We start from the raw sequence: 25,801 nt of genomic DNA, 5'->3' as shown, positions 1-25,801 counted from the left end.
TAAAATAATGTAATACAATATTAAGTGGCCATAGGTGTTAGTTTCAATTAATCTTCATTTTGGCACTAGGACAGACAGTGATTAATGTCGAAACTATCACAAGTTGCTGCATGAGGTGATTTGTTGCTATTTGTGCAGTGCAGAATTTAACTAACTTGAGAAGTGAAACCTGACTAATACCAAGGATGTTGAGACAGTATTTGGGGTGAGTTTCAGGTTAATTTCAAGGAGGCAATGATTTATTTTCTTGCTTCAATATTGATTTCAAAAAATGTAGTGGTGCTGTAAAGGACTACACCACAGTATAGGATTATGTCCACACTGCCCCAAGTAAGGAGTTCCTAATATCTGTTATGGCCACAATGGGGGTGAAGTTCTTCTCCGGTGGTAGAGCAAAACTGTCAATAGCAAATCAGCAGCACGTTTTACACTCTGCCCGATTTCCTCTTCCAACAGTGTCATTTAAAACACTCATCCTAGTTTTCAAATCCCTCCATAGCCTTGCTCCACCCTTAACCTCTGCAAACTTCTTCAACCTTACATCCCTTTCCACATCATTCGATTTTCTAGCTCTGTTCTTTTATGCATCTACCCGATGGGCCAAATGGCCTCCTTCTGTGCCGTTGTGAGTCTATGACTCTACCCATCCTTTCAACCCACCCATTGGTGGCAGCCTTCAGTTGTCTCGGTCCCTCTCTCTCGCTCCTTAAGCGCACCCACCCCTCTATTGCCTTAAAAACGTGCTTAAAACTCGTCTATTTGACCATGGAAGGAAGCTGCCAAGCAGAGGCCAGCCCATTGTAGAAAGAAAAAGTCAGAAGATATGAGGGGGCAAAGTCAATAAAGTCAATGGGGTGTAAAACGAGCTGTCGACTAGCTATCACCCAGTTTGTGCTACCACTCAAGACCAATTTCACCCCCATTTATCCTGCATTACTCTTGGGCACTACCTAGTTGTGGTCCGAGTCACATTGGCAGAGGTTCTGGATTCATACCATTCATCTCAGCTGGAGTATTGTGAATTCCCCGAGGAGACCTAAAGAGAAGGAATAAAGTGAAAACAAATTTTTAAATGATTTGCGATAAGCTATAAGCTCTCATTTATATAGAACCTTTAATGCATAATATATCCCAACGTGCTTTACAGATGGAAGAACAAATAATAAAAGGAAGGGATGTCAAACTATAGAGGAGAGACTACGGTTGGTGACAGAAGGCATGGTCAAATAGATGAGTTTTAAGAACGTTTTTAAGGAAATAGAGAAGCGGGGCGCTTGAGGAGCGAGCTCGAGAGAGAGAGAGAGAGTAAGAGAGAGAGAGAGAGGGAGGGACCGAGACAACTGAACACTGCCACCAATGGTGGGCTGAAAGGATGGGTAGATGCTTAAAAAGCCCAGACCGAAGGATGTGAGAGGGGATGTAAGGTTGAAGGAGTTTGCAGAGGTTGGGGTGGAGCAAGGCTATGGAGGGATTTAAAAACTAGGAAGAGCGTTTTGGGCCAGAACTTCGGGTCCCCACGGGTGAGTACGCGTTGGGTTACTCACGCGTAAGCACAACAAAAGTGCCGGTTTTGTGCATGCACTGCGCATGCGCGGGAAACCGGAACTTCCGTTCCCTTAAAGGAAGGGGTTCACAGGTCGAATGCGTGCACCGGAGAGGCAGCGCGTACGCCTGGAACTTCCGATTTTTTTGCAGGTTTCTCCGAGAGGGTAAGTCTCCAGGAGCTACAATAAAGTAGTAGAAATAATAAAATGGACAAACATATTGGGCTGGATTTTGTTACGGGGCGGGCTGGGGTTGTGTAATCCGCATTTCGTGTTAGCCACCGATTCTAAATCGATGTGGGAAAATGATGCCATTTTAACTTAATTGGCCAATTGAGTTCCAACGTGTGCGAACCCATGGCCCAATTAGTTTTTCCAGTCTGAAAGTCGCCTCTGATGACGTCATCATTGCTGCTGCATTTAAAGTCTGCAACAAGCCTTGCTTCTTCTGCAGACTGCCAAGCTTTTGCCCTTGCATGTTAGAGGCACCTGCGGGAAGAATGGCCAGCCAGAGACCTAGGTCTGCACCCCGCTTTGATGATGTTGCCCTGCAGGCTTTAGTAGAGGGGGCAAGAGCAAATAAAGAGGTGCTCTTCCCTTCTTCAGGGAGGAAGAAGCCTCCCCAGCAAACCAAGGCTGTGTGGATCCAGGTGGCAGAGGAGGTCAACTCTTTGTCAATAACCCACAGAACCTGGATTCAGTGCAGGAAGAGGTTTCATGACCTTCAGCGCACTGGAAAAGTGAGTATGAATTTCCCATCACCCCCAATCTGATCCCCATTGCCTTTCCTCACCAGCACACAGCTTCAGCAATCTCTTCCTCCACATCCCACTTGACACTGACATCCATGCACCCTTACCCATTCCCTCTCTCTCTATGGTCACATTAGTCTAACTATTCGACTATGCAGCCCTCACACTCCCTATCATTGTGATGCAATTTCAACTTACAACACACAGGGAGGGCCCTTGGTCTTGCCACCTTACTCCATCTTTGTCTCCTTCTAAGCATCTATGCTATGGATTCTCTACACTCACTCCTTCATTCTCACTCAAACTCCACTTGTCTCCCTCATTGCAGGAAAAGATAGCTCACAATAAGAGGGAAAGAGCGAGGACAGGAGGAGGGCCACCCTCAGTAGCCCAGCTCACTACCTGGGAGGAGGCGGTCCTGGAGATCGTGGGAGTGGAGGAAGATTCCTAAGTGGGGGACGGACAGACGGGCGCATCACAGCAAGCTGGTGACAGAATAGTTTTCCATCTCTCTCAATGACATTGCATGAGTCGCTGATAATGATTCTGAAGCTCTAACAGATGGACTTATGATCATCTGCAATATGCAATGTGCATGTAACCTTGGCCTTACATCTCTGACTCTTTCCTTTACTCCCCCACAGGACCATCGCAAGCACCCATCCCCATTATCCAGGAGGAAGGGCTTGAGCCTCAAGACTCCTCAGAGGAAGTTGCAACCTCTGAGGGCGCAGCGTCAGCAGAATTCAGCGCACCCAGCACCAGCACAGACACTCACACCTCGGAGGGAACATCGCAAGATAGAGTAGTGTTGTCACCTGGTGTATCACAGCTCACAAGTGAGCATCAGCAGATTGTGGAGATAGGGACAGCAGTGGAGAGTCCTAGTCGGAGGGCGCAGGACTCTGCCAGTTCGGCTCAGCTGCATGTTGACCCTCTGCCTCTGGGTCCATCCATAAGATTAGCGGTGCTGGAACTCCAGGAACAGATGCAGGAGTCTCTGGCAGATTTTGTCTCCAGGGTCGCTGTGAGTGTGGAGCGAATGGAGGAGTCTATTGCGAACATGAGCAGAGCCTTTGTGGAGTCATTGGCACATGAATGCATCACCATGGAAAGGATGGCAACCTCCATGGAGGTGATAAGTTGCCAGAGTGCAGAAAGCATGGTGAGTGTTCTGAATAGAATGACATCTCTGGAGGAGCAATGGTCATCTATTGAACAGAGAAACCAGGCTTTCATGGAAGTCCTTCTGAGTAGGACTGCCAGTGCAGATACTGGTCCCCATGGCCCCCCTGATGTGCTGCAAGGTGCTCTCAAGCCACTTGCAAGCGCTGAGGGGGACCTGACCCATGAGAGGGTGGCAGACATCAAGGAAGTGGGGGCGCCTCTCCAAGCGCTCACACTTCCATGCCACTGCAGAGCCCTCAGTCAGAGCCCCACCAGAGTCCACACCCAACTGAGATCGGCGTCTCAACCCTTGCACAGCCGCAGGAGCAGCAGACTATTGGCGAGCCCTCACAGGTTCACAACCCCAGAGGACGCCCGCCAAAGGTGTCGAGACAGGAGCAGCAAGAAAGTGAGCAAGGGGCCTCCACATCTGCTGAAGCCACAGGGGAAGTACCATGTAGGAGCATGCGTAAGAGAAAGATACTGCACAAATAGTCACAAGAGTAGTCACTTGGGTGAAATTTGATGTTTTAGATTAAAAAGCCATCAGATGATTACTGTAAATAAAAAATCTGATGGCTACTGCTGTAGTTGTGGCGTGTGTCATTTCGCGAATGGGACTTCCACATTGAGGGCTTAGGATTACTTGCAATTGTCAGTATGGTGGTCAAACTGCTAGGAATCCGTTGGTTCTTGGCCATTGTCGATGCTCAGATAAGAAGCTGCGAGGCAAAAGTGCTTGATCGGCTAGGCTAAGCAAATCTGGCCAAGATGAGTGCGTTCCTTGCATCCTGGGCAGCAATGTTCTCGCATACTGCTGCCGCTGGTTGATGGGCCTCTGCAGGATGTTGCTCCTCCTCCTCCTGCTCCTCATCTGAGGAGGGTATGTGAGGAGCCACTTGGTCCTCAGGAATCTGCAAGCCACGACGTTGTGCCATGTTGTGAAGTGCACAGCAAACCACGATGATTCTGGAGACCCTGGCTGCTGAGTACTGTAGGGCTCCACCTGATCTATCCAGGCATCTGAAGCGCATCTTCAGCAAACCGATGGTTTGCTCGATAATGGATCTGGTGGAAATGTGGCTGGAGTTGTAGCGCTCATCAGCTTCGTTGGCTGGCCTCCTCAACGGTGTCATTAGCCACGTCCTCAGGGGATAGCCCTTGTCTCCAAGTAGCCATCCAGAGACCCAGGTAAGGCCTCAGAGCGTCGGCGGGAATTTCAACGGCAGCAGTGAGGCTATAAAAGGCTCCAGAGACCCAGGTAAGGCCTCAGAGCGTCGGCGGGAATTTCAACGGCAGCAGCGGGGCTATAAAAGGCTCCAGAGACCCAGGTAAGGCCTCAGAGCGTCGGCGGGAATTTCAACGGCAGCAGCGGGGCTATAAAAGGCTCCAGAGACCCAGGTAAGGCCTCAGAGCGTCGGTGGGAATTTCAACGGCAGCAGCGGGGCTATAAAAGGCTCCAGAGACCAGGTAAGGCCTCAGAGTGTCGGCGGGAATTTCAACGACAGCAGCGGGGCTATATAAGGCTCCAGAGACCAGGTAAGGCCTCAGAGCGTCGGCGGGAATTTCAGCGGCAGCAGCGGGGCTATAAAAGGCTCCAGAGACCAGGTAAGGCCTCAGAGTGTCGACGGGAATTTCAACGGCAGCAGCGGGGCTGTATAAGGCTCCAGAGACCAGGTAAGGCCTCAGAGCGTCGGCGGGAATTTCAGCGGCAGCAGCAGGGCTATAAAAGGCTCCAGAGACCAGGTAAGTCCTCAGAGCGTCGGCGGGAATTTCAGCGGCAGCAGCGGGGCTATAAAAGGCTCCAGAGACCCAGGTAGGTTTACCAGTCTCCGAACTCGGAACTCAGAGGGAAGGAGAGAGGTAAAAAGTAATCGAAGTGTAACGTCACCAGAAAGCAGGTAAGTGATTGGTTGGTGAGTGTTTCTCTCTTTTTAAACTTAAACTCTGTGGTTTATAGTTTCTAAGGTGTGATATTCATCATCTAGAATCGGGGCAGAGGGTATTTAAAAATAATATTAATAAATTTAATTAATTACATAGAATGGGAGAGCAGGTGATGTGTTGCTGCTGCAATATGTGGGAGCTGGTGGACACCATTGATGCTCACGGAGATCACATTTGCAGTAAGTGTTGGCTGCTCGAGGAATTCCGGCTCCGTGTTGATGAGCTGGAGTCCGAGCTTCAAACACTGAGACACATCAGGGAGGGGGAGAGTTACCTGGACTCTGTTCCAGGAAGTAGTCACACCAATTAGGTTAACTAATTCAGATGTAGTCCGTGGTCAGGGACAGGAGGGTGTGACTATGAGTGAGGCAGGTACGGGGATCCAGGAGGTAGTGTTGGAGGAGCCGCAGCCCTTGCTCTTGTCCAACAGGTTTGAGGCTCTTACTCCCTGTGAGGACAGGAGCAGGGACTGCAGGGAGGATGAGCAACCTGGCCACAGCACCGTGGAATGGGGGGCCATTCAAGTGGGGGGAGTAAAAAGAAATGTTGTAGTGGTAGGGGATAGTATCATAAGGGGGATAGATAGGGTTCTTTGCAGCCGAGAGCGAGAGTCCCGAAGGTTGTGTTGCCTGCCCGGTGCCAGGGTTAAGGATATCTCCTCTGGGCTGGAGAGAAACTTGGAGTGGGAGGGGGAGGATCCAGTTGTTGTGGTCCATGTTGGTACCAACGACATAGATAGGACAAGGAAAGAGGTTCTGCTGAGGGAGTATGAGCAGCTAGGGGCCAAATTAAAAAGCAGAACCACAAGGGTAATAATCTCTGGATTACTACCTGAGCCACGAGCAAATTTGACTAGGGTAAATAAAATCAGAGAGTTAAATGCGTGGCTCAAAGACTGGTGTGGGAGAAATGGGTTTTGCTTCTTGGGACACTGGCACCAGTACTGGGACAGGAGAGAGCTGTTCCGTTGGAACGGACTTCACTTGGCCAGTGCTGGGACTAGAATCCTGCCGAATCGAATAACTAGGGCTGTAGAGAGGGCTTTAAACTAATTAGTGGGGGGGAGGTTTCAAGAGAGCGAAAAATAAAAATGTCAGCGGAGAAGGCAATAGAGCAAAGTAGCAGTGGGGAAATTAAAAACCAGAGCGTGTCAGGAAGGGACAGAATATATAAAGGTAAAGGTAAAGTAGTAAAGGGGGTAAAAGCAGGAATAAATTGTCACAAAACCTATTTAAAAGTTCTTTATCTAAATGCACGCAGCATTCGTAACAAAATTGACGAGTTGACGGTACAAATAACTACACATGGGTATGATCTGGTGGCCATTACAGAAACATGTCTGCGAGGTGACCATGACTGGGAACTAAATATCCAGGGGTATTTGACTATTAGGAAGGACAGACAGGAAGGAAAGGGAGGTGGGGTGGCTATGTTAATAAAGGATGGAACCACTGCAATAGTGAGAAATGATATTGGGTCAAAGGATCAGGATAGTGAAACAGTTTGGGTGGAGATAAGGAATAATAAGGGGAAAAAGTCACTAGTGGGCGTAGTCTATAGGCCTCCTAACAGTTGCAACTCTATTGGTCGGAGTATAAATCAGGAAATAGTTGGGGCTTGTAATAAGGGAACAGCTATAATCATGAGAGATTTTAACTTTCATATTGACTGGACAAATCAAATTGGGCAGGGCAGTCTTGAGGAAGAGTTCATAGAGTGCATTAGGGACGGGTTCCTTGAGCAGTATGTAACTGAACCAACCAGGGGGCAGGCAATCTTAGATCTGGTCCTGTGTAATGAGACAGGATTAATAAAAAATGTCCTAGTAAAGGATCCCCTTGGAATGAGTGACCATAACATGGTTGAATTCCAAATTCAGTTGGAGGGTGAGAGAGTTGTATCTCAAACCAGCATACTAAGCTTAAATAAAGGAGACTATGAAGGTATGGGAGCAGAGTTGACTAAAGTGGACTGGGAAAATAGATTAAGGTGTAAGACGGTACAGGAGCAGTGGTGTACGTTCAAGGAGATATTTCACAACTTTCAAGAAAAATATATTCCACTGAGGAAACAGGGGCGTAAAAGAACAGACAGCCATCCGTAGCTAAGTAAAGTAATAAAGGATAGTATCCGACTGAAAACAAGGGCATATAAAGTAGCCAAATCTAGTGGGAGGATAGAAGATTGGGAAGCATTTAAAAGCCAACAAAGAATAACTAAAAGATTAATTAAGAAAGGGAAGATAGATTATGAAAGTAAACTTGCAAAAAATATAAAAACAGATAGCAAGAGTTTCTACAGTTATATAAAAAGAAAAAGGGTGGCTAAAGTGAATGTTGGTCCCTTAGAGGACGAGACCGGGAAATTAGTAGTGGGGAACATGGAGATGGCAAATACGCTGAACAAATATTTTGTATCAGTCTTTACAGGAGAGGACACTAAAAATATCTCAACACTGGACAAACAGGGGGCTATAGGGGGTGAGGAGCTAAACACGATTAAAATCACTAAGGAGATGGTACTCGGTAAGATAATGAGACAAGGCGGATAAGTCCCCTGGACCTGATGGCTTACATCCTAGGGTCTTGAGAGAAGTAGTGGTAGGGATTGCGGATGCATTGGTGGTAATTTTCCAAAACTCCCTGGATTCAGCAAAGGTCCCAGCAGATTGGAAAACTGCTAATGTAACGCCCTTATTTAAAAAGGGAGGTAGAGAAAAGGCTGGAAACTATAGACCAGTTAGCCTAACATCTGTGGTTGGTAAAATGTTGGAGTCCATTATTAAGGAAGCAGTAACAGGACATTTGGATAAACATAATTTAATCGGACAGAGTCAGCATGGTTTTATGAAGGGGAAATCATGTTTGACAAATTTGCTCGAATTCTTTGAGGACGTAACAAACAGGGTGGATAAAGGGGAACCAGTGGATGTGGTATATTTGGACTTCCAAAAGGCATTTGACAAGGTGCCGCACAAAAGATTACTGCACAAGATAAAAAATCACGGGATTGGAGGTAATATACTGACATGGGTGGAAGATTGGCTATCTAACAGAAAACAGAGAGTTGGGATAAATGGTTCATTCTCGGGTTGGCAATCAGTAACTAGTTGTGTTCCGCAGGGGTCAGTGCTGGGACCCCAACTCTTTACAATCTATATTAACGATTTGGAGGAGGGGACCAAGTGCAACGTATCCAAGTTTGCCAATGATACAAAGATGGGAAGGAAAGCAGTGAGTGAGGAGGACATAAAAAACCTGCAAAAGGACATAGACAGGCTAAGTGAGTGGGCAGAAATTTGGCAGATGGAATATAATGTTGGAAAGTGTGAGGTTATGCACTTTGGCAGAAAAAATCAAAGAGCAAGTTATTATCTAAATGGAAAGAAACTGCAAAGTGCTACAGTACAAAGGGATCTGGGGGTCCTGGTGCATGAAACACAGAAGGTTAGTATGCAGGTGCAGCAGGTGATCAGGAAGGCCAATGGAATCTTGGCTTTTATTGCAAGGGGGATGGAGTATAAAAGCAGGGAAGTCTTGCTTCAGTTATACAGGGTACTGGTGAGGCCACACCTGGAATACTGCGTACAGTTTTGGTTTCCATATTTAAGGAAAGATATACATGCTCTCGAGGCAGTTCAAAGAAGGTTCACTCGGTTGATTCCGGAGATGAGGGGGTTGACTTATGAGGAAAGGTTGAGTAGGTTGGGCCTCTACTCATTGGAATTCAGAAGAATGAGAGGCGATCTTATCGAAACATATAAGATTGTGAGGGGGCTTGATCAGGTGGGTGCGGGGAGGATGTTTCCACTGATGGGTGAGACTAGAACTAGGGGGCATAATCTTAGAATAAGGGGCTGCCCTTTCAAAACTGAGATGAGGAGAAACTTCTTCACTCAGAGGGTAGTAAATCTATGGAATTTGCTACCTCAGAGAGCTGTGGAAGCTGCGACATTAAATACATTTAAAACGGAGATAGACAGTTTCCTAGCTGATAAGGGAATTAAGAGTTACGGGGAGCGGGCAGGGAAGTGGACGTGAGTCTAGGTTCGGATCAGCCATGAACCTATTGAATGGCGGAGCAGGCCCGAGGGGCCGTATGGCCTACTCCTGCTCCTACTTCTTATGTTCTTATGTTCATCCGTTAAGTTGGTCTGGCGGACTGAATAGCGGAGGTACACTAGACTGGTGCAGTATGAAGGAGTCATGGCAGCTGCCAGGGTACTTGGCACAAACCTGCAAAATTTCCTTCTTGTGGTCACACACCAGCTGAACGTTAAGGGAGTGGAAGCCCTTGCGGTTGACAGAAATACCTGGATTGCGATGGGGTGCCTTAAGGGCCACATGTGTGCAGTCAACGATGCCCTGCACCCTTGGAAAGCCTGCCAGATTAGCTAATCCAACCGCACGCGCCATGACACTTGCTTGATCCTTGGTGAAATGGATGTGATTGTGCGCGAGGGCAAAGAGGGCATCGGTTACCTGCGTGATGCAAGTGTGTGCGGCCACCTGGGAGATGCCGCTGATGTCTGCTGCTGATCCCTGGAATGAGCCTGAGGCAAAAAAGTTGAGTGCGGTGGTGAGTTTGACGGCCACTGGTAAGGGTTGTCCACCTGGTCCTCTGGGCTCCAAGTCTTGTTGCAGCATTGCGCAGATGTCACCCACTACCTCTCGCGAAAGTCAGCCGCCTTTGGCACTGCTGCTCAGACATGTTGAGGTAGCTGACCCTGTGTCTGTAGACCCTGTTTGGGGGGTATCTCCTGCACCAACAGGCTTCCACGCACTGGCCCCTTCTGGCCTGTGCAGCTTCAGGTGGGTGAGCAGCAGCTTGGCGCTCCTGTTGCTGCTGCTGCTGCTGGTGCTGCTGCTGTTCATGGTTCTGCTGGTGCCGCGGCTGGTCTTCATTCTCATCTGATGTCCAGAAGGGAAGGAAATAAATGCCTCCCATGCTTCTGGTATATGCCTCAGTTGAGGAAGCGCTCAGTCAAGGTGGCGAGAGGAGTTCCCCAGGAGGTCACGCTGGAGATGGGTGTCAGGCTCCAAACTTCCACAGCTGTGGTTATGCCTTCTAAAAGTTCCCCCAGACCTGAGACAACAAAGTCCTGCCACCTGCAAATGATGGCTGATCAAATCTCCTATTTAATGGTTGAGCTGCAGCTGATAGTCAGCAATCCAATTGTGCTACTGCCAGGTTTCACCGTCGTGTTTCAGAACAGGCGTGCTTCACGTGGGAAAAGGGTTAAAATCACAAAGGCCTATCAAAATGGTATTATAGAGGCAATTTAATGCTTGTTAAGGGTCTTAACGGCCTATCCCACCTCTTGGAGGCGGGATGGAGACGGGACCAGTAGACACGATTTAATGAAAATTGCTTGGAGGCGGGTTGGAGGCGGGGTTGGGCCCGCCCGCCCGCCAGTTTTTGCAATTTTAACCCCCCACACGCCTCCAATCCCGCCTCAACAGCCCGATGAAATTCGAGCCCATTATGTCTGTCCATCTAAAAAGATGTTGAACAAGTCCAGCTTTGTCTCACTCATAACTATTTTTATTCATATTACCATTATTATTTTTTGATTTCTCCATGCCTGTAGAATATGAGATTTATGTTCTGCTCGCCAGCAATCTGTCTGTCTGTAAAAGCTAGTACTTTTCCATAATAGTATAAAATTGCACCGTCAGATTGTGACTAAACCTAATAGCTGACTTCCTCTCATCAAACTCTTTGCCCTGAATTTTCCTTTGTGCAGCAGTGTTTGGGTGGTATTTAAATTTGGATGGTGAACCCATTGGTCAGTATTAGAGTCTGTTTATATTTTGCAATGTGGCTTAACACTCGGAGGTAATTGTTACCAACAAAGCAGATAAGAAACAATTCAAGCAATTAATATGAAGCAGGACCCCTTGGAGAGTGATCAGATACTACTTTCCTTCACTATGTTGAGCTTTAAGCATGGGAAGTACTAAGGCAATTTAGGATGAATAATTTCACTTTATTAGAAAAATGCTTACAGACGTATTTTATGCCACTATAGATGATCATATAGCTGTTTTTTGCTGTCATTCCAAAAAGCTATCAGGCAATATCTAAGGTGCCATATGATTTTATATGCAACTGTGATTCAGTTAAATTGGCCACAGTACGGAAGGCTAGATTGTTATTCCTAAAGGTACAGTCCCCAATGATGCTTTGTAAAATATGGGATTTTCTCCAATCCATCTGATGAATTATCTGGCGTGGAACAGATCAGTATATACACAGCCTGAACTAAAAGATGTAACACAAAGTGCAATTACTGCACATTCAGGCTAAGCACATTTTTAGGAAGCCCTTTACTTTGATATCTGCTGGAAAGCCTTTCACTTAGTTTTTCAACAATTAAAAATACAAAATTTCATCTGTATATAGTGACTTCCACATTGTTACAGTTTGGGATTTGTCCAACACTAAAAGGGGGCGAAATTGGGTTGCCTTTGTGCCTCCTGTTAGCGCCCCCGGGGGAGTCTTGCGGCAGGGTTACGACGTTGCGCCCCGATCTCCTTCGCCCGTAGATCGTGACATCATCGCCGTGCGCCCCGGACCCGAAATAGACTTCCGTCCCCTTCAGCAGCGGACGGCCGCTTCGGGGATGATGATTAAAGGCGAGGTGGCTGAGGTAAGTTAAAAAAAAAACGTACCTTTCTTGTTCACGTTTTTTTCGCGGGTTCCTGCCCGCGATCGATCAGCCCGGCATTCTGCTTGAGTGCCGGGCTGATCACGCAGGATCGCGGCTGCCTTGGTGGTCCAGGTAGGTACTTTTTAAATTGCAGAGCCTGCAGCGATGGCCCTTCCCTTTAAGGGAGGGAAGGAGCCTTTGAACGCGGCGACGCTGCACGGCCCAGTGAGCAGTGCTGCTGAAGTCTCCGCCCCGCCTGCTGCCGATTGCGCTCCAAGAAGGAAGCGGACACTTGATTTAGCGCTCCACTTCCTTCCTGGACTGCAAAACCGAATTTTTTAAAAGTTTAGAAACATTAGCGCCTGCGGCTAATTTTCTCAACTTTTAAAATTTAGCCCCCCAAACGGGGCTATAATGAATTTCTCCCCCATAGTTCTCAAACAGCCTGACAAAAGTTTCTGTAAATGCACTGTATCCCTTACAATTTGAAATCTGTCTCTTTAGTTTCTGGCATTCTGCAGTACCATAGCCTGGGTCTAATAATTAATCCTGATTGCCGTAAATTGCTTAGTGGAACTTATGTAGGATTCCAAGTCCATCTAAAGGCTCTAAGGACAGCAAATATCACATGCCAAACCAACTTTGCACACGCTATAACAATTAATCACATTTATTTTCAATTAAATAATATGCAGAAGCAAAAATGCTAGACATGTACTACAGGGCTTAAGTAGGGCTTAAAATATGTATTATTAGCATGTTCACCAGGCGAGCAGATTTTCTTACATTTTCTTGGAATGGTACAGTCTCTTAGGGTGGATCAATTATGTAGTGTTAACAGTTCAATCTTCCCTCATCCCTTGGTAAACAGAATGCAGTCTCAAGATATGTCCCTCAAGTGAAAGATTTACCCGTGGATTGCATGAAACCAAATGCTCATGGAGTTCTACGCCTCTGAATGGACGATGCCAACGCTAAAAGTGCCAGAAAAATCCACTGGTTTACGTCCCTTGAAAATAATGTTGTCAAACTGCGGTTTTATGCGTTTGATTCCTTTGAAGGTAAGGCTGCCAGTCAGTTGTGATAAAGAAATCATACTTTTTGTCCTATGAAGCCATCACAGATCCTCGTAATATTTTCTGAGCTTATTCCAGCAACAACAACTTGCATTCATACAGCGCCTTTAACGTAGCACAACATCCCAAGGCGCTTCACAAGAGCGCTATCAGTCAAAAGTTGACACCAACAACAAACAACAACGACAACTTGTATTTATATAGCACCTTTAACGCAGTGAAGAGAGATGGTGGTGAAATAGAGCTGAGTGTCGTCAGGGTACATGTAGAAACTGACATGGAGCTTTTGGATGATGTCGCCAAGGGGCAGCTGTAGATGAGAAATAGGAGGGGGCCAAGGATAGCTCCTTGGGGGACGCCAGAGGTAACGGGGCAGGTCTGGGAAGAGAAGCCATTGCAGGTGACTCTCTGGCTACGATTGGGTAGATAGGAATGGAACCTGGCGAGCACAGTCCCACACAACTGGAAGACGGAGCATGTTACAAGCATGATTAAAATGGCAGCGCAGTAATTACCGCCCCGTTCCAGCCAACCTTTGGGTCACTGCCATTTTGATCGGAGCCTTGAATTGGGCAGCCCAGGCGCCTGCTAAACAGGCACGTACATCATTAGCCATGCAAATCGGGGTCTGCCGACATCCATAAGACACAATGCTATTTTGAAGCACTAATGGGCAGTGGTACATGGCATTGAGCAGCCTAACCAGCAACCCTTGGATGGACCATAGCAGGCTGCTTCAAAATAATTTTTGAACGGATTTGTAAATGATTTTTGTGGAGTCAAGAGGAGCCTCCTGGCCTCACACAAGTAGACCTATGCGAAGCCCAACCCTCCACAGCCCTCCCTCGCGATCGTCTCACCTGCCCCATTTAACTTACCTGCGTTGGCTGGGCTCCACAGTGGAGCCGCTGGTTTCCCACCCCCACCGATTGGCAAATGAGCGAGAAAATCATTGACGGAATGGCAACGAGGCCTGACCATGAAAATCAGTCGTGCCTTTGACCTCTTCCAGCGGGCTGGCAGCAGACTCGGTCCACTGGCTTACCGCCCGATGAAAGCGGCCACACAAAAATACACCAGTATGGAATCATATCTGGTTTTATTACTTTGGTGTCTGCAGCCAAAGCACCAAGACAGTTGTTGACAACCATCCACCCTTGTTCAGAATGATTAGAAGCGTATGATCCAACTTACCTATAGATCAAAAGAAGTTTAATAAGTGACTGTAATTCGGACAAAGCATTGCTGAGCAATCTTTTGTAGATTATGGCAAAGCAAATGGAATTAATTGATGTAGGTTATCATAGCTTTTGAAAAAAATCCAATCATAACAGAACAACATTCTGGCCTAGAAATTCAGTTGCGTTCGCCAGCCGTTAACGCCATAAGAGGGGTATATTTCCAGCGCTAGGCACTTAGCGCCCGGGCGCAGGCCGATCTGCGCCTACGCCCAAATTCAGTAGACATTTAGCGCCAGCGCAAAGTGTTTGCGCCCGCTCAGCTGCGCGCGCAGCTTATGACGTCATTTCGTCGTGCAACGCTGTTTGTGCGCCCCAAACCGGAAATTCAGTGGCGCCCGCCCAATGTGGGCGTGGCGCTGTTAAGAACTGTGAAGTGGAACGCAACAGAGGCCCTGTGGGCCTCGGGGAATGCTAATTAAAGGGCACTTACACTGACCTATAAAGCCCAGCCATTTTGCTGCAATGACTTTACTGCTTTGGATTTCTGGACAGAGACCAAGGAACAGAGCTTACTGATTTGGGACAACATAGGAGAGGTATTTTTGGCTTCTGGCCAGAGCTTTGACATTTGAATCATTGTGATTTCACTGTTTGCAAGTTTATTATGGGGGCTGTATGGGGTTCCAACCCTCAGTTGCAGCATTATGTGCGAAGGGCTCGCAGACGCTGTGTGAGAGGGCCAGCCATGCCTAGACGCAGAGGGGCCATCAGGCATCGGCAACGTAGGCCTTACCCACTCAGGCAATACCGGCAGCAGGTGTCCTATCTCACCATGACTGCGGCGCATTGTGTTAAGAGGCTGCACTTCAGAAGGGAGGTGGTTGCAGAGATCTGCCAGCTGCTTCACAGAGATCTGCGTCCACAGCTGATGTGCAGGACGTCTCTCTCGGTGGAAGTGAAGGTCACGGTGGCTCTGAACTTTTATGCAAGCGGCTCCTTCCAAGCCGCTGCTGGGGACATAGCGAACATCTCCCAGTTCGCCGCGCATCGCTGCATCCGGCAGGTCACCGATGCACTTTTCGCGAGGAGACACCAATTCATCTCCTTCCCCATGACCCTAGAGAGGCAGGAGCAGCGTGCAGTTGGATTTGGCAGGATCGCGGACTTCCCCATGCTGCAGGGCGCCATTGACTGCACGCATGTGGCTATGCGGGCACCTATCGACAATGCCGAGGATTACCGTAACCGGAAGGGCTACCATTCCCTCAATGTACAGCTGGTGTGTGACCACAGGCAGCGCATCCTAGCTGTCAATGCCCGCTTTCCAGGAAGCAGCCACGATGCATTTATCCTGTGCCAGACTACTGTGGCTGACATGTTCGAGGCACAGCCTCCACCAAGGGGATGGCTTATTGGGGACAAGGGCTACCCTTTGTGTACATGGCTCATGACCCCGCTCCGCGCGCCCAGGACCCCAGTGGAGGAGGCATACAACAAAAGCCATCAAGCCACAAGGAACATCATAGAGCAAACGATTGGCGTCCTCAAGCAACGGTTCCGCTGCCTGGATTGTTCCGGCGGATCTCTACAGCATTCGCCGGATAGAGTCTCCCAGTTCGTCGTCGTGTGCTGCATGCTGCACAACCTGGCTATCCGCAGGACTCAGGCACTGCCACCTGACGTTGCACCACCACCTCAGGAGGACGAGCAGGAGGACCATGAGGAGGAGGAGGAGGAGGAGGAGGAGTACCAGCCCAGGAGGGAGCCACAAGGTCCAAGGGCCGTCCGCCGGCGGCTTATTGAACGACACTTCTAGGCCCCCTGTCAGGGAATGGCCTGTGGCAATGAACGCACCTGAATGCAGCCGCTCCGCAAGCCCTCAGCCGCTTAACGCAACAACCACTTGAAACATGACACCTGGACATGCTGAATAAATAAAAAGCTTTATTTTACAAACTCAGGGCCCTTCCCACATGAAACAGAAAAACAGACGAGACCCCCAAAAAACAGTCAAAAACATCTGTCACTCCCACAACCTGGGGAGGAATAACAAAACTTGCCCATCCAATTGGCCTTCATCATCGGCCTTACAAAAATAAGCCCCCCCCTCCGCAACACAAACACCCCCATAAAAACAAAAAATGCCTTCATCTTCGGCCTTACCAAAATAAGCCCCCCCCAGAACACAAACACCCCCATATAAAAAAAACCGCTATCACCACACTCTACTGGGTGTGCCGAGAGGGCGAGTCCTTATGCAGGCTTCTCCGGCCCCTGCCCAACCTGCTGCTCCGCCTCAACCTGGGCCCTGTGGGTGTGGCAAGGCTGGGGGAAGGCTCATGAGGGCCACAATGCGTGACGGCAGATGCCCTTGGGGGTCGGCCTAGACGAGGCCCGGCCCGGGAGGGGCCGGCTGCTGACTGCTGCAGCTGTGGCTGGCCAGCATCAGTCTCAGCAGCAGCTCGTCGCACCTTGGCTGGGGGAGTGGCAGTGTCGGCTGCACCAATGGGGGCAAGCTGGCTGATGCCAGGCGCGCGCTGTTCGCCAGAGACACTGGCACTCGGCCGGGCTGGCAGTGCAGCAAGCGCAGCAATCTGGTGGAGGCCAGACCGCTGTGCTGCAGCAGGGCGGCGGGTGCCCTGGTGATGCCTCCGCGCCACAGCGAGTGTGGCAGAAGTGAGTGCCCGAACTGCCCTGGTATGTGCCCGCATCAGATCTGCCAGTGTCTGGACGGCACCACTCATGGACTCGCGACTCGCGTCCTGCGCTGCCGCGAGTTGCTGGACACCCCTGTCCTGCGCTGCCGCAAGTTGCTGGACACCCCTGTCATGTGCTGCCGCGAGTTGCTCGACCCCCCTGGCCTGTGATTCCCCGAAAGCGACCACACTATGAGCCAGGGACTCAATGGCCTGAGGCAACTGTCCCACAACCCCCATGAACTCCTTGTGGCGCCGCTCCGACGCCGCGGACATCTCATCAAGGAGGCGCACCTCCTGGGCGAGGACCGTCTCCGGACTGGAGGGCGGACTCTCCCTCTGGGGAGAAGGCCGCCGAGCTGCCCGACCCTTCCCGCGTGCCTCGACCCCACTGGGCCCAGGAACTGCCCTCCCCTGCAACACTTCCCCCCTCTGGGGAGAAGGCCGCCATGCTGCCCAACCCTTCCCGCGTGCCTCGACCCCACTGGGCCCAGGAGCTACACCCCCCTGCAACACTTCCCCCTGCCTCTCCTCCAGGCCAGATGTCTCCCCTCCATTGCCATCCCCTGGCGCGGATGAGGGTTCCCCCGATGTGCCGCCTTCCTCCTGGTCCTCGTCGTCCTCCTCCTCCAAGGGCCTGGCACTCTGAGCTTCAGGGACCACCTCCTCCTCACCAGCTGAAAGCAGGAAGGCACAAGAGTAGCTTTAGAGTGAGGACAGGGCGTCAGCGAGGGAGGCATGAGTGGTGGCATTATGCGCATTGGTCGGACAGTGGGAAAGGATGTAGATCTGAAGCGCAAGGGCAACGAGAGAGGTCCAACCGGTCATGTCCTTACCAGTGGGTCCCAGTACAGGGTCCGCATCTCCAATGGCAACAGGGCCAGTCACCCGGCCATGCATGAGTCGAGCCACGCTCTCCTCCAGCTCACTGAGCGCCTGGTACTGGGGACGGCCTCCCCCGGTGGCAGACTGGCTCCTCAAATTCCGCGCCAGCTTGGCCTGCAAGAGAAAGGACGGCCTCTAAGTACAGTGTGGTGCCCTGTTGCTGTGTGCACTGCCTCCCATGGTCGAATAGCTTGGCCAGTGTGGTGCCCTGTTGCTGTGTGCACTGCCTCCCATGGTCGAATAGCTTGGCCAGTGTGTTAAGTGCAGAAAGTGCTATTGATGATCATGCCAGTGCCATAGCTGCGGGAGGAGGGCTGGCCATTAGGCCTTTGAGGTCCCTTTGCCCATAATGTGAGGTGCACATGCAAGGATGAGGAGGACACTGGAAAGGGTACTCACCTTGACCATCCGAGTGAGGTCGTTGTACTTCTTGCGGCATTGGTCCGCACTCCTGGGGACATCGCTGGTGGATGACACCCTGTGGGCGATTTTCTTCCAGGCTCTCCTGTACTGCCTCCTGGGAGCCTTCTTGCCACTGTCCGGGCACAAGATCTCTCTTTTCTTTTCCACACCATTAACCAGCACCCTCAAAGCATGCTGGGAGAAGCGCTGCGCTCGTTCACGGGCCTTCTCCATGGCTTCAGGCGCTATTTGGGTCCACCAGCAGTGTTGAGGCCTAGCTGCAGGGCTCCACTATGCAGGGCGTGGCAGCAGTCAAAGTCGACCCTTCCCCCTTTAAGAGCTGGCCGGCGTCAGGGTGTCTGCTGTCAATCAAAACATGACCGCACCTGCGCTGCGCCCGGCCTCGGCGTTATCAGTCCGCATCGCCGGCTTAGCGCCTGAAGATAGCAGTGCAACGCCAGTTTCAGCACTCGCCCAAACTCTTGGCCAAATCTACTGAATTTCGGCAAAGTGGCCTACACTTTCCGGCGGGCGCTAACTTTAGCGACCGCCCGACTTTACCGCCCCAAAAGTGGCCAGACTGAATTTCTAGGCCTCTATGTTTGCCACACCATTAAGATTATTAGTTCAGAAAGGTATTGGTCCTTTCTCCAATAGTATTTTGCCTCTGAAAGCCTTCCTCCCAGTACTATCAGACTGAAGGGGAACCAACAGATTCAATGGATGAATTTGTAAAATTGTAAGAGCAGGAATCAGCAGAGTGCTCCTTCAAGTCAGGTAGACCTGTTTAGCCTTTGGTCTAACATCCCCCAAAATTTTAAGAGTCCATCATTCTAAGTTGGAAGTAGTTTTTACCAATTCAAAAATACTAAAGAGAAATGGAATTATGATGTCACTTTAGCCTGAAACACTTCTGCAGACCCTCCAAAGCTCAGTTAAGTAAGTATTCTCGCTAAAATGGCTCATGCCATTGCACTTTCCAGCTCATGAATTAATCTTGCTTTTTTAATTTCATGTTATGTTCCTAAAATGTAACTTGAAACATCAACAGAACTCCTACCTTTTGACTCCTAGCTTTTCATCTAGGGCCTGTTAAAATGGGAGATGATGCACTTTTATATGCAGTTGTCAACATTGGTAAGCTCATTTACTTTCTCATTTACTAAATAGTATTAACCAGCTCTGCTTATACTGGAATTACATTTTATGTCTGAGGTAATGAGGTGCAACTTCTTTAGGTTGATGTAAGTGCCAGAGTATTTTTTGGCCATGAACAGAATGGTGCCAAAATATGATCCTGTAGGAACGGCGGTTCCTAACTGAAGAATTGAGATCGACGCAGAGAATCAAAAACAATAAAATTTAATGAACAAACGAAGTTAAACAGTAAACTGCTGGATACAATGCAAATAGGTCTGGTCTGCTTGAAAGCCTCTCTAGAACTGCTAAAAGGTTCCCAGCACTGACGCCATGACGTCATCACGTTCTTTCCGCCGTTGGGGGATCACGTGACGGGCGGCATGACGTCATCACGCGGAGTAAAGGAAAGAAGCCATAGTACAGTTAACAGATACATTAAAGGTGCAGCCCCCGGTTGCACTACATTGCTGTTAAAGGAATTATAAACAATTGTCCTGAATCCCCTGGTGGCTCCGCCACATACGCCCCCCCAGAATTGTCTTTAACAGAAAAGGTAAGACGAGAAAGGGGTCTGACGAGTCTGTCCGACCGACTGCGATACTCTGGCAACTGGAACGGAGCGCTAGAAGATGAACTGGCAGTTGGCCGTGGTTGGGATGGTGCCGCAGGCGTAGGAGAAGAAGTGGCTGGCTGTGGCTGTACTGGACCGACGGTCGACGGTGGACGCCCACGACGAGGCGGTTGAGCGGCGACGACTGGCTTGCTCAGATCCAGATGAGCCGGTTTTAACCGGTCGATGGAGATGTGGTCAGGCTTACCGCCGACGTCGACTGTGAAAAACTTGTCACCTGACGAGATGACGCGGAACGGACCAGTGTTAGGCGGTTTGAGCGGGTCTCTGTGAGCATCTTGACAAATCAAAACGTATTCGGCGCTCTTAAGCTCCACCGGGACAGGGGAGTGCTGCAGGTCGTGATGAGACGTAGGCACTGGGATGAAATTCTTAGCCGCCTCTTGGTGGCTGACGAGCTGCTGAGCTGCGGACCAGGGTTCCGTGTGAGGAGGAAGAAAATCACCAGGAACTCTGAGTGGTTGACCGTAAACCAGTTCTGCAGAAGAAGATTGCAGGTCATCCTTAGGAGCCGTGCGAAGACCCAGCAGCACCCAAGGGAGCCTGTCCACCCAACCAGTCCCACGAAGACTAGCACGCAGTGCAGCTTTAAGGGACCTGTGAAATCTCTCGCACAGACCGTTTGCCTGTGGATGATAGGCGGTGGTGCGATGAAGCTTGGTACCCAAACCCTGAGCCACGGCATTCCAAAGTTCCGAGGTAAATTGAGGTCCTCGGTCGGAGGAGATGTCGGCCGGTACTCCGAACCGAGCCACCCATGACGAGATGAAGGCTCTGGAAATGTCCGCCGCTGTGGTGGCAACCAAAGGAATTGCCTCTGGCCACCGGGTGGTGCGGTCTACCATGGTGAGGAGATGCGTGAAACCACGAGAAGAAGGGAGAGGGCCAACCAGGTCCACGTGAACATGGTCGAAGCGACGCTCTGGAACTGGAAAAGTGGCTACTGGGGCCTTAACATGGCGTTGGATTTTGGACTTCTGGCAACTCACGCAGGCATTGGTCCAGTCACGGACGTCGAGATGCATCCCTTTCCAGACGAACTTCTTTGCCATGAGTCGTTGTGAAGCCCTCATACCAGGGTGCGACAAACCGTGGATTGCGTCAAAAACTCTCCTGCGCCATTCGACTGGTACAATTGGTCGGGGGACTCCCATCGAGATGTCGCAAAGGAGTGTGGTCCCTGCGGCCTGAAAACTGACATCAGCCACTTGTAAGCTGGAAGGTGTGGTCCGGTATGCCTGCACTTCAGGGTCTGCCATCTGTTCTTCTGCCAAACCAACATAGTCGATTTAAAAAAAATTTTTTTTTTAATTCATTGATGGGATGTGGGCGTCGCTGGCTAGGCCTGCATTTAGTGCCCATCCCGAATTGCCCTTGAGAAGATGGTGGTGAGCCGCCTTCTTGAACCGCTGCAGTCCATATGGTGTAGGTACACCCACAATGCTGTTAGGAAGGGAGTTCCAGGATTTTGGCCCAGCGACAGTGAAGGAACGGCGATACAGGTCCAAGTCAGGATGGTGTGTGGCTTGGAGGGGAACTTGTAGGTGGTGATGTTCCCATGCGTCTGCTGCCCTTGTCCTTCTAAGTGGTAGAGGTCGCGGGTTTGGAAGGTGCTGTTGAAGGAGCTTTGGCGAGTTGCTGCAGTGCATCTTGTAGATGGTACACACTGCAGCCACAGTGCGCCGGTGGTGGAGGGAGTGAATGTTGAAGGTGGTGGATGGAGTGCCAATCAAGCGGGCTGCTTTATCCTGAATGGTGTCGAGCTTCTTGAGTGTTGTTGGAGCTGCACTCATCCAGGCAAGTGGAGAGTATTCCATCACACTCCTGACTTGTGCCTTGTAGATGGTGGAAAGGCTTTGGGGAATCAGGAGGTGAGACACTCGCCGCAGAATTCCCAGCCTCTGGCCTGCTCTTATAGCCACAGTATTTATATGGCTGGTCCAGTTCAGTTTCTGATCAATGGTAACCCCCAGGATGTTGATAGTGGGGGATTCAGCGATGGTAATGCCATTGAATGTCAAGGGGAGATGGTTAGAGTCTCGCTTGTTGGAGATGGTCATTGCCTGGCACTTGTGTGGTGCGAATGTTACTTGCCACTTGTCAGCCCAAGTCTGAATGTTGTCCAGGTCTTGCTGCATATGGACACGGACTGCGTCGGTATCTGACGAGTCTCGAATGGTGCTGAACAGTGTGCAATCATCAGCGAACATCCCCACTTCTGACCTTATGATGGAAGGAAGGTCATTGATGAAACAGTTGAAGATGGTTGGGCCTAGGACACTGCCCTGAGGAACTCCTGCAGTGATGTCATGTGATTGAGATGAATGACCTCCAACAACCACAGCCAACTTCCTTTGTGCTAGGTATGATTCCAACCAATGGAGAGTTTTCCCCTTGATTCCCATTGACTTCAGTTTTGCTAGGGCTCCTTGATGTCACACTCGATCAAATGCTGCCTTGATGTCAAGGGCAGTCACTCTCACCTCACCTCTTGAGTTCAGCTCTTTTGTCCATGTTTGGACCAAGGCTGTAATGAGGTCAGAAGCTGAGTGGCCCTGGCGGAACCCAAACTGGGCATCAGTTAGCAGGTTATTGCTGAGTAAGTGCCGCTTGATAGCACTGTCGACGACACCCTCCATCACTTTACTGATGATTGAGAGTAGACTGATGGGACGGTAATTGGCTGGGTCGGATTTGTCCTGCTTTTTGTAGACAGGACATACTTGGGCAAGATTCCCAGGTGGACTGCGTGGACCGGGGCACGGGAGAGACAATCCGCCACCAGGTTGTCCTTGCCAGACACATGTTGTATGTCTGTTGTAAATTCTGATATGAACGTAAGATGATGTTGTTGCCGAGCCGACCATGGTTCCGCTGTCTTAGCCATGGCAAACGTAAGTGGCTTGTGGTCTACGAAAGCCGTGAATGGGCGTCCTTCCAGTAAGAAGCTAAAATGGCGGATGACCAGGAAAAGTGCCAACAACTCCCTATCAAAGGTACTGTATTTGCGTTCATTTTTTCGCAATTGGCGGCTGAAGAAAGCCAGTGATTGCCACGTGCCGTTGACCAATTGCTCCTGCAGTGCCCCGATGGCATAGTCAGATGCATCTGTGGTAAGGGCGATGGTTGCACCTGGAAGAGGATGTGCTAACATGGTCGCATCAGCCAAAGCGTCCTTAGTGTTGAGGAATGCCTGGTCCATCTGGGGTTTCCAGCCGATGAGGTCTTTACCCGATTTACCTTTTAGAGCCTTGTACAATGGTTGCATTAACAGGGCTGCCTTGGGGATGAAACGATGATAAAAATTGACCATCCCTAGGAATTCCTGGAGAGCCTTGACGGTCTGAGGACGCGGGAATGAGGTAACTGCCTCCACCTTCGTAGCTAGCGGAACGGCGCCTTCTGAGGTGATTCTGTGTCCCAGAAAATCAATGCTTTTTAAGCCAAACTGGCACTTGGCCGGGTTGATAATAAGGCCATGCTGGCTGAGATGAGAAAAAAGGGTACGCAAGTGCGTAATGTGCTCTTTCTTGCCGGTACTGGCGATGAGGATGTCATCGAGGTAGACGAAGATGAACGGCAGATCGCGCAACACAGAATCCATGAGACGCTGGAAGGCTTGCGCTGCGTTCTTCAACCCAAACGGCATATGAAGTAACTCAAAGAGCACGAAAGGCGTGATGACAGCGGTTTTGGGGACGTCCTGAGGATGAACGGGCACTTAATGGTACCCCCGGACAAGGTCTACTGTGGAAAAGATGGAATTCCATGTCATGTGGGCCGAAAAATCCTGTATGTGAGGAATTGGGTACCGATCTGGAGTAGTAGCTTCATTCAGGCGTCTGTAGTCGCCGCAAGATCGCCATCCGCCGCCTGGTTTAGGAACGATGTGTAATGGTGAAGACCAAGGACTATTCGATCGTCGAATAATTCCCAGGCGCTCCATGGTATGGAACTCCGCCTTTGCGGCCGTGAGTTTACCAGGTTCCAGCCTTCGAGCCCGTGCATAAACTGGGGATCCTGTCATGGTAATGTGGTGCGCCACACCGTGCCTGCGACTGAAGAAGAAAAAGTGGGCCTGGTGAGCTCCGGAAACTCACCAAGAAGATGAGAGAACTCATCTGGAGATGAGACTGCACAGGCAACTGACCAAGACACCGCGGTGCTGTGGTGGCAGGGGACCGAATGAAAGGTGGCCGCGTTGATTAACTGGCAGTGCCGGACATCGACGAGAAAACCATTGGCGCAAAAAAATCTGCCCCCAGGATGGCCTGTGAGACTTTCGCCGTGATGAACTCCCAAACGAAATGCTGGCCGCCAAAACGCAACTGGACCCTACGCTTTCAGAACGTGCGGATGGCCGCACCATTGGCTGCCTCGAGGGAGGGACCGTGACCGCCGGATTGAAGATCGAGCTTCGACGCTGGTAGGATACTGCACTGGGAGCCAGTATCACAGAGAAAATGTCGACCTGACAGGGAGTCTGTGATATAAAGGAGTTTCCCTGCGGAACCGACGGCCATCACAACTCCGGCGTGTCCCTCAGGCCCTGTCGCCCTTCTCAGAAACCACTGGTTTGAGGTAGGTTTTGTTTTTGGGGAAAAACTGCAGGGAGGACGGCAGCATCGGGCCTTCGTGCCAAAACGAGCGTGGTATGCACACCAGCCTGCTGGCGGAGGAGTCGGCTTCGCTCTTGTGGGGGATGGGCGCCTCATGGCCGCACAACATTGTTGTGTGACAGTGAAAATTTTATCTGCTTCTGCAGCGAGTTCAGCACAGTCCGTGATCATGGAATTGGCCAAGGCCGCCTGTACTGGCTCTGGCAACTGGCAGAGAAACAACTCCCGGAACAGAAAACATTCCGATTCCGAGCCCAAGAGCGTGAGCATCTGGCTCATGAGCTCTGATGGCTTTGAGTCCCCGAGGCCGGGCATGGAGATAAGTCTGCGAGCGCGCTCCGACTTGGACAGACCGAAAACCTGCAGTAACCGTGTTTTTAAAGCTTCGTACTTGCCATCGTCTGGAGGACTCCCGAGGAGGCTGACGACCCACGAGGCTGTGGCGCTGTCGAGGGCGGAGACCACGTAATAATAACGGGTCGAATCCGCTACTACTCCCCGGATTGCAAATTGGGCTTCCGCCTGGAAAAACCACGCGGCTGGTTGTTGCTCCCAAAATTGCGGCAGTTTGAGGGTGACGGCGTTCGTGTCCATGATGTAACTTCAAAGAAAATTGTTCAAAGAAATCGGGGTCACCAATGTAGGAACGGAGGTTCCTAGCTGAAGAATTGAGATCGACGCAGAGAATCAAAAACAATAAAATTTAATGAACAAACGAAGTTAAACAGTAAACTGCTGGATACAATGCAAATAAGTCTGGTCTGCTTGAATGCCTCTCTAGAACTGCTAGAAGGTTCCCAGCACTGACGTCATGACGTCATCACGTTCTTCCCGCCGTTGGGGGATCACGTGACGGGCGGTATGACGTCATCACGCGGAGTAAAGGAAAGAAGCCATAGTACAGTTAACAGATACATTAAAGGTGCAGCCCCCGGTTGCACTACATTGCTGTTAAAGGAATTATAAACAATTGTCCTGAATCCGCTGGTGGCTCCGCCACAATCCACCCTTTAATAGGCTATTGTCAAATATGGCTGCGCTGAAATAACAAAGGATACCTTGCAGGCACTTTATACAAGTGGATCTGACTGTATAACACAGGGGTGACA

The sequence above is a fragment of the Somniosus microcephalus genome, chromosome 13, assembly GCF_052327205.1.
Source record: "Somniosus microcephalus isolate GS21.2 chromosome 13, FLI_Smic_1.0, whole genome shotgun sequence".
NCBI classification, from domain to species: Eukaryota; Metazoa; Chordata; class Chondrichthyes; order Squaliformes; family Somniosidae; genus Somniosus; species Somniosus microcephalus.
This window is presented reverse-complemented; position numbering follows the sequence as displayed.